The sequence below is a fragment of the Charadrius vociferus genome, unplaced genomic scaffold (assembly GCF_000708025.1).
Source record: "Charadrius vociferus isolate BGI_N301 unplaced genomic scaffold, ASM70802v2 scaffold195, whole genome shotgun sequence".
In the NCBI taxonomy this organism is placed as follows: Eukaryota; Metazoa; Chordata; class Aves; order Charadriiformes; family Charadriidae; genus Charadrius; species Charadrius vociferus.
Genome location: NW_009648539.1, coordinates 710136 through 729354, shown reverse-complemented (window position 1 = coordinate 729354; position 19219 = coordinate 710136). Strand labels below are relative to the sequence as shown.

At 36.6% G+C, this 19219-nt stretch overlaps 1 protein-coding gene across 1 annotated transcript in view; it reads right to left on the bottom strand.

Annotated features, from left to right (window-relative positions):
• Positions 1–19219, bottom strand: part of ZNF407 (zinc finger protein 407) — a 327241-nt gene that overhangs the window by 15771 nt on the left and 292251 nt on the right. The gene's annotated exons all lie outside the window — the stretch shown is intronic.

Below are 19219 nucleotides of genomic sequence, written 5' to 3'. Positions count from 1 at the left end.
TTATCACGAGCAAGTTTTCATTTTCAGTTAGAAGACAACAGTCTAGCTCAGAAGTTTTGAGTAAAGTCTTTGTATGTGGATACCAAATTCTTCTCATAATGATGAGATTTAAACCAGCCAAACATTCTTCACCCAGACATCTAATGCTGATAATGCACTATTTTGCTGCACAGTCTATGCAGTATAAAAAGTTCTTTGCTGCATCATGATCTGCTCCAATTTATGTATAAATAGCACTTGTAATAAAAGGAATAATTGGAAATGTAACAACAAGTTTTACTGAAATAACAGCTCCAAAAGATGCTGGGAGATAATGTAGCTAACACACAACAAAAAAAATTAATGGCATTTGCAATAGCTCTTACTCAAAATCATTATTTTTCTTTCTCTTTTTCTTTTTTTTTTTTTAATCCATTCACATCAATATTAACTATTTTAAACCAAAATGTTTAGAGATTTATATGTTGGGATGTTCTGAGGACAATTTGCTTTGTAGAGTTCAGGGCACCATCTAAATGTGCAGCAAACACCAGAAAGCCCAACTCTGAAAGTGACCCTCTCCATAACTTTAATCAGTCGTCCCAGGAAAGTCCTACTTCTGAGGACAGAGACGCGTGAAGGAAATGACCTAACTAGCTGTGCAGTCCTTAAGATCTACATTTTCTAATGTGAATGCTTCAAATTAGATACTCACATCTGTATTTAAAAGACCATTTTATGAGGCAACATGCAACACCACACTGACAATGTAGCTGACACTGGGCTACAGAGGGATTGAGAAGCCCGGCTGTTCTAGCATTGCAGCAATCCAGTACTCACTGTCTCCATCAGCGTTTATAAATCCTTACTTGGCCAGCAGATCCAGGACTTCCATCCCTATGCCAGGCCGGTGATTTGTATCTACAGCTTCGTTACCTCCAGTGCATGGCACACAGAACAATACGGGTCAGAGGTTAAGACTAACATTGTGGCCACATTCAGGACATGGACAAAAATTCCATTGATTCTCAATGTGATTAAGACAATTTTGGATTCAAACAAAAAAAAAATTATCTGGATTCTGCTCATTCTTTATCATTTAATGCCAGTGCTTTGAGATCCATCCTGGCTTCCAACTGGCATTAAGATGCTGGTTAAAAGCTATCTCTTTTTTACAAGTGCAGCCAACCGAATTTTTTGGGATGGACTTCTTTTTTTTTTTTTTTTTTTTTTTTTTACAACAAGAGATAAATGTCTATCATATTTTCTTTCTTTTTTTTTAACTGGTCCTGAAACCGGTCCTGAAACCAGACTAGCATAGCTTCTAGCTTCTGATTATTAGCTTTGGATATTTTCTGTGAACCATAAGGCAGATGAGGACTTGTTTTTTTCCTCATGACCTATTGGCTAAGTTCTTGAGTGCTGCTGAGAAGCTGCTGTAGCATTAATTAAAATTTGTACTGATTGAAGTGATATATCACAAAACCTTGGCTTTAAGAGTTGCTGAATACCAGACCAAACTCAACTTCTTAATGCTACATGCACCTTCTGGTTTTTGGTTTGTGTGGTTTGTTTTTTTTTTTTCCATTGTATGAATGTGGGAGAAACACAATACTCAAGCATAAAGGAACACCTTAATCTGCATTAGAATGAGATGTACGGGTATGTAGTAAGTGCCAATCTGAGCACTCAGGCGTGGAATTAGGACTCGTATATAGGCACTTATTTAGAAAGTGGATCTCGGAGGATATATAGGGTTGCCCACTTAGCTTGGAAAACCCTGCTCCGGTTTTAAAAGCTACTTGTCACTGCAGAGCAATTTTGAAGCAAAGTGGTATGTTTGGTGGCCTCATTTGCATGACAATACCCAGAATGCTCTTCTAACTCACAGCTATTTCATGGAAGGGCTGATGCATTCAAGCTTTGAGAAAAAACTCAAATCATGTGGGTGTACCAGTGCATATAATTTTAATACTTCCCCCCAATCCATGTGCAAAAGGTAGAACTATTAAAGTGGGCAATCATTATAGGTAACTGAACTAACCTGTTCGTCATCCACATTTACTAGAAATCAAAATTACGAATGGTAGTTTGGCAAGTCTCTAACTTAGCTGATCATCTCGTACCCATGTGTGGTACGCTTTAAGTGTTGACATCAATCAGAGGTTTCTGTGAAGTGCTGTCCCAATATATTAACAATCAATTATAAAAACTAAACAACTTACAACACAAAGCACAGATACTGAATAATAGTTTATCAAGATGGCCTTCACTCATCTCCTGCACTTTTCTCCTCCTCTCTCACAGCTTGCTACACAAAATAAGTGCACTACATCAACGTACGCTGCAGTATAGAATATCACAGTCTGCTGTATTGTGTGGATTTCACCGCTGAGAAGCTGTACCACTAATTGTCAGTTTCCAATGATCAAAGTAATTTGGTTAAATAATTGGTTTACATTTACTATATTTTATTTGCCTCACAAAAATAAATGTTATAACAAAAGATCATCTGAAGAGGAGGGAATGCTGTGGTGATAACACCAATATGGTGCCAACATATGGAGAAATATGTGTGTTTTGTGCATACAAACAATGGCATGAAGCTTCAGCTGTTTAGAGAACAAAGCTTTACACCTGAGTTAACTTAATATTATGAATGTGCATTCTGGTGTGTGTGTACGAGGGGTGAAATTCTTCTTCTGCTATTGGATTTTGGCACTGAAATTAAAGAATATTGTTTTAAATGCCGATTAACTGGTGATCATTTATAACTTACTCTCGATAAAAGATGGCAGTTCTTCTTTTCTGTTTACTTTATCAGTCACATGAAGTCTGCTCTCACGTGCGAAACAATGGCTTTTCTATACCTAAAACCAGGTTGATGACATCATGATAAGCCTTCAAGCCATTCTTGGCTTTTCAGATGTTTTTCTCTCTTTTATTTTATATAATACATGGATTTGACCACAATTTTTACAGCTCCTCCCCAGATGCAGAAAGGGAACACAGTAACTAAGTGCCTGCAGCAGTCGACAGAAGCTGTTTCCCTTAACCTCCCTCTAGACTACCAGGCGTGAAGAACGGCTGAAACATTTTCCTTCAGCCACGAGAGCAGCTCTTTTTTCCAAATGTCGCTAGAACAGCTTCATTCCGAATAGGCTGCCACCGGAGGGCCTTCAAAATTCTGCCAGAATGGCTTAAACTCAAAAGTAATTAAAAGCCTCTGAAAAACTCATAAGTCAAGGGAGTGGCATAACACCCATTAATTACAGTGCTCAGTGATGTCACACCTGTGACTTATTAGAGGCTATCCTGAAGTGGGTCCAGAGCTGCTGTTCATAATTTATAATAGTATTTTGAAGACTGCCTATTGAAAAGCCGTATCTAGTCGGGATGGTACGCATTTAACAATAGCCGATTGCATTATATAAAGAGTAATATGGTGGCTTTCTCTGTAAAACTCTTGCGGATGAACACAGGTTTAAATACCAAACACACCATCACAAAATGGTGCACCTGCAGTGGGACCATGACCCTGTGATAACTCTGATCTCGTTTGATTGTAGCTCTGTTAACTTCAATCAACAGTCAACTCTAAGGAAGGGGAAAAGAACACCAAAGGACAAATGTGAATGCTGCTTTTCCCAGTAGGTCCTGATGTTGACTGATTTTCTGTATGTTAATACTGCTACTGGAATTAGAAGGTTTATATACTTTTGCTTAATTATGCTTGGCTGTATTTGCAGGATTTAAGCACTAGTAAGGAAAGTAAAATCCTGAACAGGTTCACTGAAACAAACAGGGCTACGTTTATTTCTATCGGTCCTCAGATGCTCTTTTTGCTAGAATAAGGACACATTGTCTATAGAACGTTACATTATATAGAACAATACTAAATTTTATGAATTTGCAGTAAAAATTGTCTGTATTTGATATTCATTTACAGAAAAAATATTGCAATTTTTCTGCAACAGATTAAACCTGCAATTTGTTTTTTTTCTTTGTCTGTTTTTAGTTTAAATGGAAACAAACCTTACAGTATGGAATTGGCTTAAGGTCACCTGTCTACAAGGGATTACTGTGTAGTTCTTTTTATATTTTTCCCCCTACTAGTTTGAGGGACAAAAGGGCAGCAGTACCCTAAGGGCTTTTTCAAATAACCTCTTTAGCAAATAAAGTCATACCCTATGTATAGAGGCCATTTTATCCCAGTCCCATGGGCTGCCTGTAGGGTAAAATACTGAATTTTTCTGGCATATGTCAGTGAATGTGAAAAAGAGGATCACTACTTACAGAAAGTTAAAGGCTGAATGAAAGAACGTGAATTTCCTTAATGCACACTAATTTAAAACATTGTATATCGAAGCTGAAGACATCAGCTATAAGCATCCCAGAGAAATACTGGAATACATGTATATGAACCACACAGAGACACAAATACCAACAACTGATTTACTATGGCTTGAAAATGCAACAGATTCAGCTTACCTGAAATCTTAAACAAATAAACAAACAAATATATTTTCTCCAGGGAAAATAAAAGAAATGAAATCGGGCCTTTTCTTTATGGATGTAATCTTATGACTGTATCAACTTAACATTACCATAAACATCTCTGAAATCAACTGTCAAGAAGGAATCTGTTACGCTTATATAAATTACTATTATTGTTGGTTTTATTGCTGCACTTGCTGCACCCCACTTCTGTAATCGGTTAAAAGATAACGTGCAAAACCCCAAACTTTAAAGTACTCGTAAGGTATAAAATAATGGTTTTAAACCAAATGATTTGACAGCTGCAAATGCAGGATAACACCTAGTTACATTATAGAAACAGTGTGGATAATTACTTTTTTCAAAAGGAAAGACTCCGTGGACCACGGTTCTGTCTGAATTTTCCTGCAGCTCAGATAATGTGCAGTAATACAAATCCTGTTGTCACCTCAACGTAAGTCTTTTTATCATCTATACATCAGTAAGAATGATGAGAGACGTCCCATGATTCTAACAGTCTTCCTTTGAAGGATCCACATGTTAATTACTGCACTAATTATGGTTTTTGAATAACCAAATGAAGTAAGCAGTCTATGGGAGGTACAGGCATAAACCTAAGACTGAGAAAATACTAGTTACTGAAGTCATCAGTGTAAACTGACACATTGAACATGCTTAAAAGAAGTAGAAGAAGTAGATTTTAAAAGACAAGCATCTTCAATAATTAGGGTTCCATACAGGAAAAAAGAAATGTTATTTCTTAATGGCAAGTGCATTTAAACTGTTATCTAAAGATCTGAAGGTAAGCCTGCTTAATTCACTGCTTCTTCTTTTGTTATTAGGAAAACATAATTGTTCCAAATAATTAGCACTAGAGTACATCACAAGCTGACAACAAAATTATAGAAATCTTCATATTCAGATCCGTCTAGCTGGCTATTAGGAACAGTTTCTGATCATAACCCATTAGTTGAAGTGCTGTGAGTTCTTGATTGCCACCAAATAACCTCAGATATCTGCCTAAGTTAACAGCCTCTATTTATTCAGAGTTTTCTTGACAGTAAAAATTGCTTACGATTTTTACAGCTGCCACACAAAAGAACAGTATCGGATGTGCGTACTTGGAAGATTAGGTGATAAAATAATTGAAATGTGGATTTTAGACACAATTTAACTCCTAACTTTCTAAATGAAAAACAGCTAAGGGATTTCAGTTTGCTACTATGGTACTATTGCCTTTCCTGTTTATTAAAAATTAAAATGAACACATTCCAAATCTTTCTAGTTGTGATGTCCATGCTAATTAACGTAAGATTTGTTTGAGGTGAGTTTTTCTCGCACAACAGCCCTAGCTTTGTCCTTTTTTTCCAATGAACACTGACTAGTCAACAGCCAAAGATTTCTCTGTATCTTAAAGCTCAACCCATGGTTTTTTTTGTATTTTCTTGTGAATATTGCCAGGACATAAATGGCTGTTAATTCATTTCTTAAACAGCTAACTAGCATAGATAGCACCACAGCAAAAGCTACTGAAAAGTGTAGTATATTCTTAAAAGACACTGAAAAATGAATCTTCTGACAGAAATTACTGCTGTACCTCCAAAAGGAGAAAAAAAACCAACAAAAAACCGCATAAACATGGTGAGAAGAGAAGCGTATTCTCTTAGTTACTTACCCAGCGTCAGTGAGTGGATTATTGATAATGTAATACAGACAAAATGAAAACTTGTTTAAATTTCCAATCTAATACTTTAGCTATCTATAATGCTATTTGAAGCTGCTTTCAAAATGTTTTTTTCTGATAATAGCTTGGTTTATAAACCTACAAAGCTTTATGTCAAATCCCATGAGGGATAACTTTGATTACTAGAGTAATTAATGATGCCGGATAGTAATATGGATTTTCTGTTAAGATTTGAGTTTGAAGTTAATTAGTCTCCACATTATGATTTGCTGATTAATTACAGATATTTAGTTATAAAGTGAGATGTTAATAATTAATCTAAAAAATCATCTAGTGTAATTAACTAAAACTTTGACGTCAGTCACCACTCTCCTTGTATGTAGCTTCCAAGGTGCCAGTTCTACAGAGCGAGGCACAGGCCTTCACCAAAAGGTAAAAGAATCCTTCTGCTATCTTTTTTGTATGTATAGTATAGCGAACAAATTTTACTCTTAATTTGTCAGGACAAGCCACCCACTTTGATGCAGGACAGTAACTTAATGCTCGTCGAAGTACTGATCTTTCATCGCTTATTCTTGCAACGTGCCTCATCTTATCACAGAAAAAAATGTGCTATAAAAGAAATTCTACTATGAGTCTTAACTGGGTGTACTCTTGAAATCATGTCTTAACCTCAGAGCTGTGATGTTCTTCTGACTGATGGGCTTTGTCAGTTCCCGTGTTAAACTCTGGAATGAGCTTCAGCGTTGCTACAGATATCTGTATTTTCCAGCAGCTGCAGCAGCAGCCTCTCACAATGCCAAGAAAATATTAGAGCAAAACTACTAATTAATGTAATAACTCAGTTAGAATTTCAAAGCACCTTTTGTTTTAAAAGAAACCCCACCTCATCTTTCCCCCCCTCCCTTCCTTCCCTTCTCATCTGCGAGGAACAAATCTTACCGTGACTGTAAAGGGGAGGGGAATGTGATTAAGAAAAAGGGTTAAACCAAAAAGCATGAGCAGCACACCAATGTCCTGGAATTTACCCTAGTAACACAGACTCTGAACAGGGATCTGTTTACATTATCTCTAGATCATCTTGACAATATTTATTCTCTATTTACCTAAATGAGGCAATATGATGATATTTATTGCTCAGAATGGCTAAATATAGACTTTTCCTGAGCACTCAGTACCATAGTGGGAGGTTTTGCTCTAATCTACATCTTTAAACTGACAAGCTGGAGCATTCCTAATGAATGCCTCTTTTCATCTGGATGTCTGTGTGTATTTGACAGTATAAATATTTAGCAATATCGGAGTCAGCTTGTGATTTTACCCAGATGGACTGATTGATGCCTTGGCTTGACGTTGCCAAAGACAATCCATGTAGTTATATAAGCAATTTCCCTCTTACTTCCTAAGAAGCAATTAGGTGGCCAAAGGCAGCAACCCAAAAATAGTGAGAATACTTCTGGTATCAGCTGACAACTCTGAGGGATAAATAAAATATGGTACTTAAATTATTACCACTTTACTTTCATGAATCATGGGATTAAAGCTTTCACTTCCAAAGTACATATAAATTGCAGGGTTTCTTATGTCTGTAATTTGCAAGAATCTAAGTTAAAATACCAGCTAATCAGTCAACTCACATTCACCTTGGGAAAAGTACCACCCTTCCTTGTCATTTTTGTAAATTGCATGCCTAAGCACCAATGTTATTTTCAGGGGGGAAAAAAGCTTGTTGTCAATAACATATATTGCAGTCTAGTTAAAACAACATTTGTTAAGGTTTAATCGCAAATGTAATCTGCTTTTAAAGTTTAGACAGAACGCTCACAGAAATTCAAGGGACAGACAATAAATCATTTTCTCCTATCTTGGGTGTGAACAAGGTAGGCTGGAGTCTTGCAGGTGCGCTGCCTTTTTCTCCTACATGTTGCAGACTGTCTCTGGGTTTTTCCAGAAACCATTCAAAACGACAGGGACTCCAGCAGCTAAGAGAGAGGAATTTTTGTACTACCTGATTTTCAAGCTACATAAGCTGCACTTCTCATATCGTTAAAGATTCCCAATCATTTTATTCGGCTTGTATCTCTGGCATACGCTTTGTAATTCATAATGTGTCGGCGTAACAAATTGCAGCATCGAGAAGTTTTAGCTAAATTTCATGCACACATATACAAAAAAATCCGAATACACAAAAATCCTGGATACCGAATGTCAGCTTTACATTAGCTATGCACTGTTTGTCCGTGTCGGTTTTACATGGTGTAAGATGCCTGCAATGATTATGTCATGTGCTCCTTATGCATGTTAGTGCTTTGGGGGGAAAGAACAGTCGCACATTATTTTTGGCAAGAGTAAAATTCACATGTCTCAGCTATGTTGTTGATTCCGCTCCCCTCCCCACACACCTTTAGTTTCTTTGTTTTCTATTAACTCATCCCAGTCTTTGTATAACCCATGCAATAACCCAGGAGAAAGGGCAAGGAAGACATTATTCTTCTTGACACTAATACCTATAGATCCTGTTCTGCAGTGATACCTCTCCCTATCACAAAGTATCTCAGCTAACAGAATTCTCCAAACTCAAGAGCTGGCATCGTTAATATATTCCACAGGCAAGTGGGACACAATGCCCACCGGTAATCAGACATACACAGTGAGGCTTCTTGGGGCCCGACTGTCTGCTTGTAACGTACAGGAGCTTTAAGAGCTGTACGCACCCGCTACAGCACATTCTTCTGAAAGGCAGTCTCTGACTCACCTGTTTTATTATTATTCTGTGACCAGCTAGGTGCCAAATAAAAATAAATGTATGCTGTTTTGTATTTATTGGATTTGATTAGTAATAAATTTGTTATTGACCCGATCCAGAGTGCGAAGGCCTGAGGCACAATCCAATGGTCTCTACTCACTTGATCATTACGCCCTGCACTTTCAATCAAGCTGCATTGAATTGCGTTACTCTGTGTTTTGCTTCTGAATTGTCTGGTCGGAGAACAGAGGCGGGGGGGGGAGGGAGAGGAGGGAGAGGAAAGTTGATGTTTCCTAGTGAGAAAATTAGGAAAGAAAGGGAAGGCTGTCCCTTTAAACTGGAAGATAACTATAGTACAATACCAAAAGAAATCTGGTGATAGAGTGTGCTGTACATGGTACAATCCATTGCACAGGTTGACGTGAGAAATGACTAGGTCTGATAAGGCAAAGTTTAGAATAAACTGCATTGTTTTACAAAATATGTCATCGGGAAAAATGCATTAACTCTAATCAGCCAAAATGGTGTGATTCATTGCTTAATTTCAGGGTACCAGGCTATAAATTACATCAGGCCTGCCACAACTAATTTTTGCAGTGGCATACTAGATGAAAAATGAAATGTCCAAGTGGCTACAAGTGAAAAGCTTCCATCTTTCTTCCACAGCTGAATATTACTTACTCTAATGATGTATAATAGCCTGCAACTACACTTAACCTGTGCATTAAATGGCAGCGCAAACTGTTTACCTAGAGTTATGAAGAAGAAAACAGCAAATCAAGCAAAGGAATCTAGAGTGTGTACATTAACCTCCCACATGCCAACATAATTGTCCCCTACAGATGATGTATAACACTGACTCCAAATCATACTTATTTTTTTTTCATTACACATAATAGCTTATGCTTCAAGTATCAAAAGTGTCAAAGCACGCGTGATAAATTGATGCCAAAATGTACCTAATTAATAAGTCTGATGATGTTTAGATTAAAACAGATGTTGGTTACGTTGTTACTGGAACAGCAGCTAATAAAAATAATTGCAACCTATATGCCTAAAAACTGCAGGTATTATTAAAAGGAACAACAAAACCATGTCATGTCTGAACAGTACAAAATGGTTAGTAAGCTTTTTTGGGTGAAAATGTTCTTTTATGTACAAATACCTAACAACATATCAAAGCAATTAATCAGATCAGCAGTACTAACAACTACCCCTTGTTTAAAATTCATAGCTAGGCTTCACATGGAGCTCACTTTTAACGAGGATACTCTGTGTGCAACAAAAAATACTGGAAAGCATACTTGCTATTATTCATTTACAATAAATAAGGTGAATTCTTTGTTGATTATGTGAAAGAAAAAGATAATGAACTCCAGAAAGTTTCTAAATGTGATGAAGTAATCCATGATTACTAGAAGTATCTTGTAGATACTATAAAGTTCAAATTCCACCAAAAATAAACTAGAAATAACACAATATTTTAAAAGTAGCTTTAAACGATACATTACATATCGTAATATTTAAAATCCGGTGTTTTTTTCCCTGATGGAAAATAATTGTTTATTGCTTTGCTTCCTTTAAAAATACAGTATCCAAGGAGAATCAATTGATGGAAAACCTGATAACAAAAAACTCTATCAGTCTGAAGCAAGTTTTGGAGAATCTGATTAGGTCTCATGCTGCAATACTAGGTATTCCATTTTTGCCAAAGGGCCAGCTATTATTATTAACATCATTTGTCTGAATCATTACTCTGCACCTTGGTTCAGCAAACACTATGAAGATGGCATGGTAATAAATGACCGCAGGATTCTTTCCTGCTTCGGCCTGTTTTTATCTGCCACCTCTCTACCGTCAGCTCCATCTTTCTGAACCTCTCTGAATCCCCAAAAGGGACGGGGCGTCTATTTGTTTTCCACTAGGTTACCACTCTGTCTATTGTTGTTTGCACTAAAGGGTACGAATTCAATTCATTCTTGTGACATAAAAGCACTGATACAGTAAATTTTTCGCCCAAGAGAAAACACAAACAAAGTTGCTGAATATGGGCTAAGATGTGAAGCACTCGTATGTATGTGAAGGAGCTTTCCGAGACAGTCTTGCTCACCAAATATTGTTTTTTCTCCACCACAATCTAGACAATCACATCAGAGCATTTTAAACTTACACTAACCTTGCCAAATTGGTACCTCTTGCAAAACAGTGACTGCGTAGGAGGGGGTTAAGTAATATATCCTATCATACCTGTAAGCAAGACGAAGAAACAAAAGGACTGGGAAGTAAAAATAGCCAGTCTGTAGCTACAAGATTAAGTAAGGCAGTGCTTCTGCGATAATAAGCATTAGTGGGAACAGCAAATGAGAACCAAGGAAAATAACAAATAACCAAGGAGAGAAGACTTAAAAACAGTTAAAAAAGAAAATTGTAATGAGAGAGAACTACACAGCGTTGACTAACCTTCTTTTTCTGCATGCTGAAATGCACAAAAATGACTTCACCTTTATTCATACCTAAACATGGCAAAAAATAATGAATCTGCCATCTAAATGAATCGATCAAAACTGAACAGACCAGGGATAATGTCTGATACTCCACTCCGCCAAATAAAACCAAAACCTTTCAGAGATGTAATGGGTCTCTTTCTTTTAAATAATAAAACATGCCTATTTTTCCTCTTTAACAACAGAAAGCACTAATTGTTGGAAAATACTGTATCAGGACCAGACAGCTCTGCAGAAGTTCCCAATTACAAACATCTAGTCTGAGATTCCATCCTTTTGCAATAGTATAAGGCAGATTTTATGAGACGGTCCATTCAAAAAACTAAATTTCAATGTCCCAATATATGTAAACATATCAGGCTTTGGGGGAATTTAAGTCATGTAACTGCAGTTATAAAGCATACTTAGCACTGGCTTTTCATGGCCAATGGCACCTTTTTTTTTTCCCTGAATACAATTAAAAAGTGCCAAACTCGGTAAACCCTACAGAAAATAGCCAAATACTTTCTTGTCCGAGTCCTCTAGAATGCTTAAAAATAACACTCCTAAATCTGAAAGGATATAACTGTTTACAAAAGCTGGAAGGTTGTGTTATACACGACTTTCTTCGCTATCAAAATGCTCTACATTCCTGCCAGAAGTTAAGAAGTTATCTCTTGAAAATCACTGGCTAATCTAGCTTGTGCTAAGATGGATTTTTAATGAAAGTTTAATGAATGATAAATACTTGTTTCTTGATAAATGTTTAATTATGCCAATAATTACCAACTGCTGAAAACTACTGTTGTGTTAATAATGGCATTTTAGTACACAAGCAGTTTCATGAGTCATGATGCTGTTAAAGATCAGAATTCCATCTGTCTAATGCAAACTAGCAAAACAAAAGAAAAGTCTAATTAATATTTTGATACATTTTCCCTATACACTTTAAAACTGATGTCCTTTTGTGAAAGAATAAATTTACTTGCTCGCTTTTTGAGAGGAGAAATAAATGTCTCAGAGCCATTATATTGTTAATCATTACTACTATCTGAACCTAAAAACTGAAAGAGAAGAAGAAATCAAGCCAGATGTAGCATATGTATGAATGCTTTTTGTTTACTTTTTTTGAGGAGGAGAGAATGGGCTGTTAGGGTAATGATGAGACTGAGTTTTCACCTGACATATTTTGAATCGTTTAGGTACCACACTGCTTTTGTTGCACTAATCTGCAGAGTTATCTGGGACTATTTCCCTGATGTCAAAAAGCCAGCAGACTGCAACCCTCACCTTTTAGAAGTGAGGGGCCAAGAAACATCAAATTGGCCCGGCGCCCTCCAATGGGGCCAGATAAAGTGAAGATCTTAGAAGGGCCAAGATAACAATATAGATATGTATTAAATCAGGACAAAGTAAAAAGAGAGAAGAATGTTTCTGTGAAAAATACTGGGAGATCAAGGAGACTTTCACTGACATATTTGTTCCAGTATTCCTCTCAGTTTGAAAATATCTCCCATATCCGTTGTGCTCGGGGTACGTATTTCTGCTCTGCCTCTCATGGAATTGCCACACCACCTGTGGATGGCTAGCCAGGCATCCTGGCAACGTGTCAATCCATTGGGCATGCTGCAGCATGTGAGAACCTAAAGGTGTGCTCTGGTCATCCCTCAGAGTGCAACTGTAAGCTTGTAGTCTGTGCAGCATGCAAGTCTGGTCTTGAAGATGGCTTTGGGACTGCCCTTCATATAAAGTTCTATAGGTCTGATCCAAACCTCACCGAAATCAGTAAAAAGCTTTCCCATGGACTGCCAAGAATTTTTGATCAAGTCCTGCCTAAAATTATAGGGCTAAATCCATGATATAGTCAACAAGTGTAAATTCATTGTAGGCATACTAATTTATAAGGAAGTAGTCCCACACACGTCAGCTGAGATCTAACTTATTAACATATTGTTGAACAGATACTTTCATACAACAAAAACACCTTCACTTGTGAGATTCAAAATATAAATAGGATTATACTGTTCTATGAAATAGTACATTAAAAAACATACTTACTGAGATGAAAATTCAGCTTTTACTGATTGAAATACAACTTCTTCCTTGCATCAATTCCAATGCTAGTATATATTTCGCATCAGGATATTTAAAAGGAGTTTCTGATTCTTATAAATGTTGAGTTTTTCTTTCTTTTTGAACGTATTTAAAATTTCAATTTAAATGGATCTTTGCTTTGCACTGGACAGAGCTCTACAAAACTTATTTTATTCAGTAATCTTGTACCTCATGTGGGTTCGACTAGGGGATCCCATAAATTGTTTCCATTTCCTACATCTACAACTCAATGACACAAATTTGTTTTCTACATAAATGCAATGTATTTTTTGAGATAGTATTCTTCTTATTTAACATTTATGTAATCTTTACTGTGCATCAGAATGTATTGGAGGAGTTTGACCTCTACTTAAGTACCTTACAGAATACTTTGATTCTGAAACCATTCTTGTAGATTTGAGAATTGCCTGACATCTTTGATTTATTTTTCAGTATGTTTTTTGCAGATTGGCAGTAGTTCATACAAAAAGGTAGTTAACCACATAAACAGGCAATAAACCCAAATACTGAACCAAACAAACATATTCATGAAATATCAGAAAGGAGGTTTTCTTGCTGGAGAGAGGGATGCTGCTATGGATTAGCACAGTGAGCATGTAAGCATCCTTATAGCATCTGCAACGCAATGCAGAAGTCAGTGCAGTGAAACAGAAAACAAAGCCCATCCTGACAAATGGCTGGTGGCTAATAACACTTCCTCCATAAGATTAACTTAAGAGAGTGAAGTACAAACGCAAAGGTATATTCAAATGCATATTAACAACTTTTCTGCAGTTGAATCATAGTGGGCTATTGCTCTAAGGTTATAAAAATTAGCTTGACTGTACAGCAAAGTACCATATCATCTGTTATAGCCTTTTTGATGCTGTCATACAGTGCTCTGTAACACTTGGAACCTAAAGGCAATAATTTATAGCTATCATCCTCCTCAAGATTCTCTATTTTAAATAGATGTTAGAACCACACATCTCCTAATACTACGGAAAAATTTAGACACCCCAACTAATCAAAACCATATGGAAACTGGCCATTTCAACTGAGTCAAAATGTTTCCCAGACCCATAATGGGGGACACACTTCAGTCCCATGTGATGGTGGGATGGGCAAGTCATTCTTCAATCCCATTGATTTCAGGAAAAGGGGCTGCTTTGCTTCTCATAGGTCCTTCTGATACAGAGCAGATCAGATCAGCTAACGTTGCCCAAAAGCATTATCAGAAATTATAGAAATATTGACTTTCTCAGTGAAGGAAGACAGCAGTTTGCAACCCACAGTTTTTAAAGATAGTCCAGTTCTGAGTAACTAGTCTATGAAACTTTCATTCCATTGCAATACTGCAGTGGAGTTTATATTAAGAATGCTGCTTCCAAAAATCAAATCTCTCTCTTAATCCCATTGCCCACAGCCTTCATCCTCTATTTCAAATTCTTTGCAAATGTTACTCCTCTTGAGGCCAACAAACATAAAATGTTTCCTCCTGAATATCTCAAAAACAATTAAATATATACTGTGCTAATAATAATATTTTGGTTTTCTGTTCTTTCAAGGCTTCGTAACATACCAGTAAAACCTGCCTGTGCCTACAGTTGCTCTCATTACAGCTGGACTGGGTGGAGCTATGCTGACTGGAGCTGAAAAGTGGAAGATTTCTCCTAAAAATACGTGGTAGAGACAGCCATATATTAAAGTTTCACTCCACGTAAATGGAATGTCACTCTTCTATAACTACAGTCCACTATGATAATCCTCTTGGAATGCATTAATTATCATCCACCAGATAAGTGTCAAAAGCTACATTCCTAAAGGATTATCAATTCCCACCCAATTTCTACTGCAGCTGAATAAGGAAGAAGAAAAGTTAGTGGAAAAAGAAGCAGCATCAAGAAGCTCTTAGTCTTCCCACATTTATTCTCTACTCAGAACGAAAATACGGCCTTTCGAAACAGCTCAGCCATTCATTTAGCTTTCATCACAACTGTGCAAGTAGAGGAGAGGCAGTGACATGGTATCTGCGTTACAATAGGAAAGATTTTGTCCTGTAGATTCTTTCATTATATAGCGACATTCTTCTTAGAAGTATAGGGAAAAAGAAAGAAAACCCTTCGCTGCTAGGAGCCTTCAATAAAGACCTCAAAACCATAAAATAACAGCTTTTCTTCTTCAAGTTAAGGTATTTTTACCATTATACCAAATGAGTTTCTACTGCATTTTTATTTTTATTAATTTTTTTTTTTGGCTATGCCTTCACTTTTCTACTATTGGAAGGAACAGAACTCAAACAAAACTCTTAAAAAAACTTCTGTCAAAAACTTGCTCAACTACACAAGCAGGAGAAGGTATAGAGAAAGTAAAGTGTTCCAAAGATATGGAGTTGGACTGAAAACCAAATGGAAAGAAAATCTGTTTTTTGTGGAAAAAAGTTACATAGCCACACCCCTCCAAATATGCCCAATTATAAGATTGCGTGGGGCTTTTTTTATAGGCTTCTGGTTGTAGTTTACTACTTTTTATTTAGATAACTGTGTGCAATCTTGCTATTTGTGAAAAATTCAGTCCATCCAACCTCTCAACAATAAAACTGTATGTAATCAACTGAGAAATACACATGCATCCAAACACACGAATGGGTAATACTGTTTAAACCAGCATCACAAATTGCCCTGCAGGTCTAACATTATGCCTACAACATCATTAATTTTGGAAACTAAGGTGGAGATGGGATAGGAGAATTCTTCATTCAAAGGAGGTTCAAGCACACAGGAAAGTTACTGGTGAGACTCTTCATGCTGCTTTTGCCTCTGAGTCAGCAATGAAACGATACCCCTGCATCGCAGTAAACAGTATTATAACTGTTTTATTTTCAATTTATATATTGTAGTTTTTGTTAGGGGTATTGTGCCAGGCCCTGTACAAACACGAGAGCTGAGGGAAGCAACCCATTGAAAGGCATCACCGTCTAAAGACACAATGAGAGTAAACTAATAGTAGTGAAAGCATAATGTTGAACAACTCGCACACATGGTCACAATACCATGGAATAAAGGCCTTTTATTCCCCAAACTAGGACATTTCAAGCCATTAAGAATATTGACTTTTTACTACATTTGTTGCTATCACTGTGGGGCACCATGCAGGTGGAAATGCTGTGCAATTTTTCAGATGAGACACTTTTGGCAGATTCCTGTAGCACATTTTCCAAAAATAAGGATGTCCTGGTAAAGTTCCAATATTTTTTAGTTACATTATGCTTATCTGGGTTTCCCCTATGGTTTAAACTGAAAATGACATTAGTCTTGTAATGTTGTTGCTCTCTGTTGAAAATCCTACAAGTTTCACCTCAGCTATGGCTGGTTTTCAGTGGGGAGCGAAGTCTTCTGGATGTGCTGGAAGACAGCAACAGTTTTCACCATCTTTTGAGACAGGAGATGCTATAGAAATATTAAATTATTATAGTAAATTTGGAATTGCTGAGGGAACTGGAATGCTGAATTGCAAAACATTTTCCCTGTTGTTTTTCTTTTTCCTGGACAGGAGTAGTTGGTATTTATTAGCAGGCACCCATGGATCTGAAATGAATCAGACTTCTATCCCACCTTGTACAACAGTAATAGCGGATCTTCCCACTAGCACTGAAATAGGATGAGATTCTGGGTTTTGTTTGTTTAGCAGGGCTTTTAAAATGAAAACTTTGGGACATCTGCGGGTGCCTTGTATTATATTAACACATGCACCTCACTGTCTCCTGTCTTAACAGTGTGTTGTCACATTTGCAGTTTGGGCAAGACAGAATTGCTCATCTTCCCCTCACAGCCCATCTGGTTTCTCCCAAGCTGCTCAGGCGACAACACTCTAAAGAAAAAGCGATGTTATCAGGGGCACGTACCAATATATATCACATATTGCAGCATGTTTTGTCATTTACAATGCATCATAAAAAGTTACATTGCATCTGACCTACAACATGAGGTAATGTAAAATGACATGCTTACATTGAACAACATTACAGTACTTAAAATTTTGAATTTAAAGAAATAAGCATGGGGGGGTGTGTCTATTTGTTTATTTGGAATGCTATAAATTCTGACAGACACTAAGTCAGCCAAGAAAAAGGGGGAGGCGGAGTAACTAAATATTTAACTGCATGGCTGCTTAGTCACTTCCTAATGCCATTTTTTACAAACAAAAAGAATTAAATAATACACTATGAGATCTGTGTTGTACATCTTTAATATTAAACACAACAGAGGATATGACCATAGAAATAACACCAGTAACTTCCAAGGTGTAAAACCGTAGTCAATTTTCTTCATGTTTTACTACTAAAAAGTGCAACAATTCAGCTGTAAAAATTCATTTTAAGTCTTTCTTTTGGATTTGTAACAGCAAGAGCGCAAGGCAGAGTGCTCTATACATTCCACAGATCTGCTTTTTAAGAATCAACATGGTGCACACCATGTGAACTGTCACATTAATAACCCTATGCTGATATTCAAATTTTCTGTCTTAAGCTAAAGAAAGATTGAATACCCTGCTGTTGTGTGGCCAAGATTGAAGAGGTGTCTCACTGACATTGTTCAAAGTTTATGAAAATATATGAATGCTCAAATGTCATTGGCTTTGCGCCTCCAACAGACTGTGGTTTTATGAGAAATCAGTCTTTTAATCAAAATGATTGAATACCTTAAGGTCGAATCCAAAGATATCAGTTAATATCTCGAAACGTGCTATTTCTGCAAATTTTGCCAAGCCGTACATATTGTGGTGCATTTTAAAGTGTTAATTTGTGCATTCCATATTGAAAATTGATCTTGAGTTTTAGCTTTTTGTCAAGCAAAAACATATGGTTACAAGCTCTATGCATTTTATGTGACGGCTGTTGAAGCTGTCACATGTGCAAACTTGATAACCGATGTGACACATACGCAAATAATTTGCTTGTTTAGTAACAATTCAAAGATTCATTATTCATGCAAAAGCACGTTGTTTTTTAAAAATGATCAGATGGAAGTAGTCTTCATTTTGCACAATCTAGTCTTATTGGTGTGCAAACACAGATAAAATAAAGCTGGGAACTAAGTGGTATTAAAACAAATCCAAGAATATGGGTATTTTCAGATAATTATTGAACCAGATGGTGTTTTTTGTTAATTCTGCCATCAGTCTGAGAACTTGATGTCTTACATCTGCACTTGGTAAAATAAATTTTGCCACTGACATTATTTCAGTTTTCTTAAAATATTTCAATCAGTTGTACACCAAGATTTGCAAACATCTGCCATTCTACATGACTGCGAGATGAAATTATTTGAAAAAATTCTGTTAAGAAAACACTTATCCTAAATTTAACTTAGGCTTAGCACTTCTGCTGCTAAACTGTCTGAATTACTACTTTACAAATATTATAAATAAAATGCTAATTATGTGCCAAAACACTGCTACCTTCAACTTTGAGAGGAAGAATCTATATAAATCAACGAAGAGCTGCAGGTTCATTTGGGGATGCCATCTTGGGATTTTACAGTCCCTTACTTTGCTTTAAGGTTGAGAGGTTAGAACTTCAATGGCACAGAACTAATGAAAACCTCCTCCCTGGCCTCTGTAAGAGTAAATAAACAAAAATAAAAAAAATACTGGAATATGTGACCAATCTATTAAGATCTACTTTAAATCAATGGATATAAAAGTAATACAAACAGTCTTTTAACCTGCAGCTAT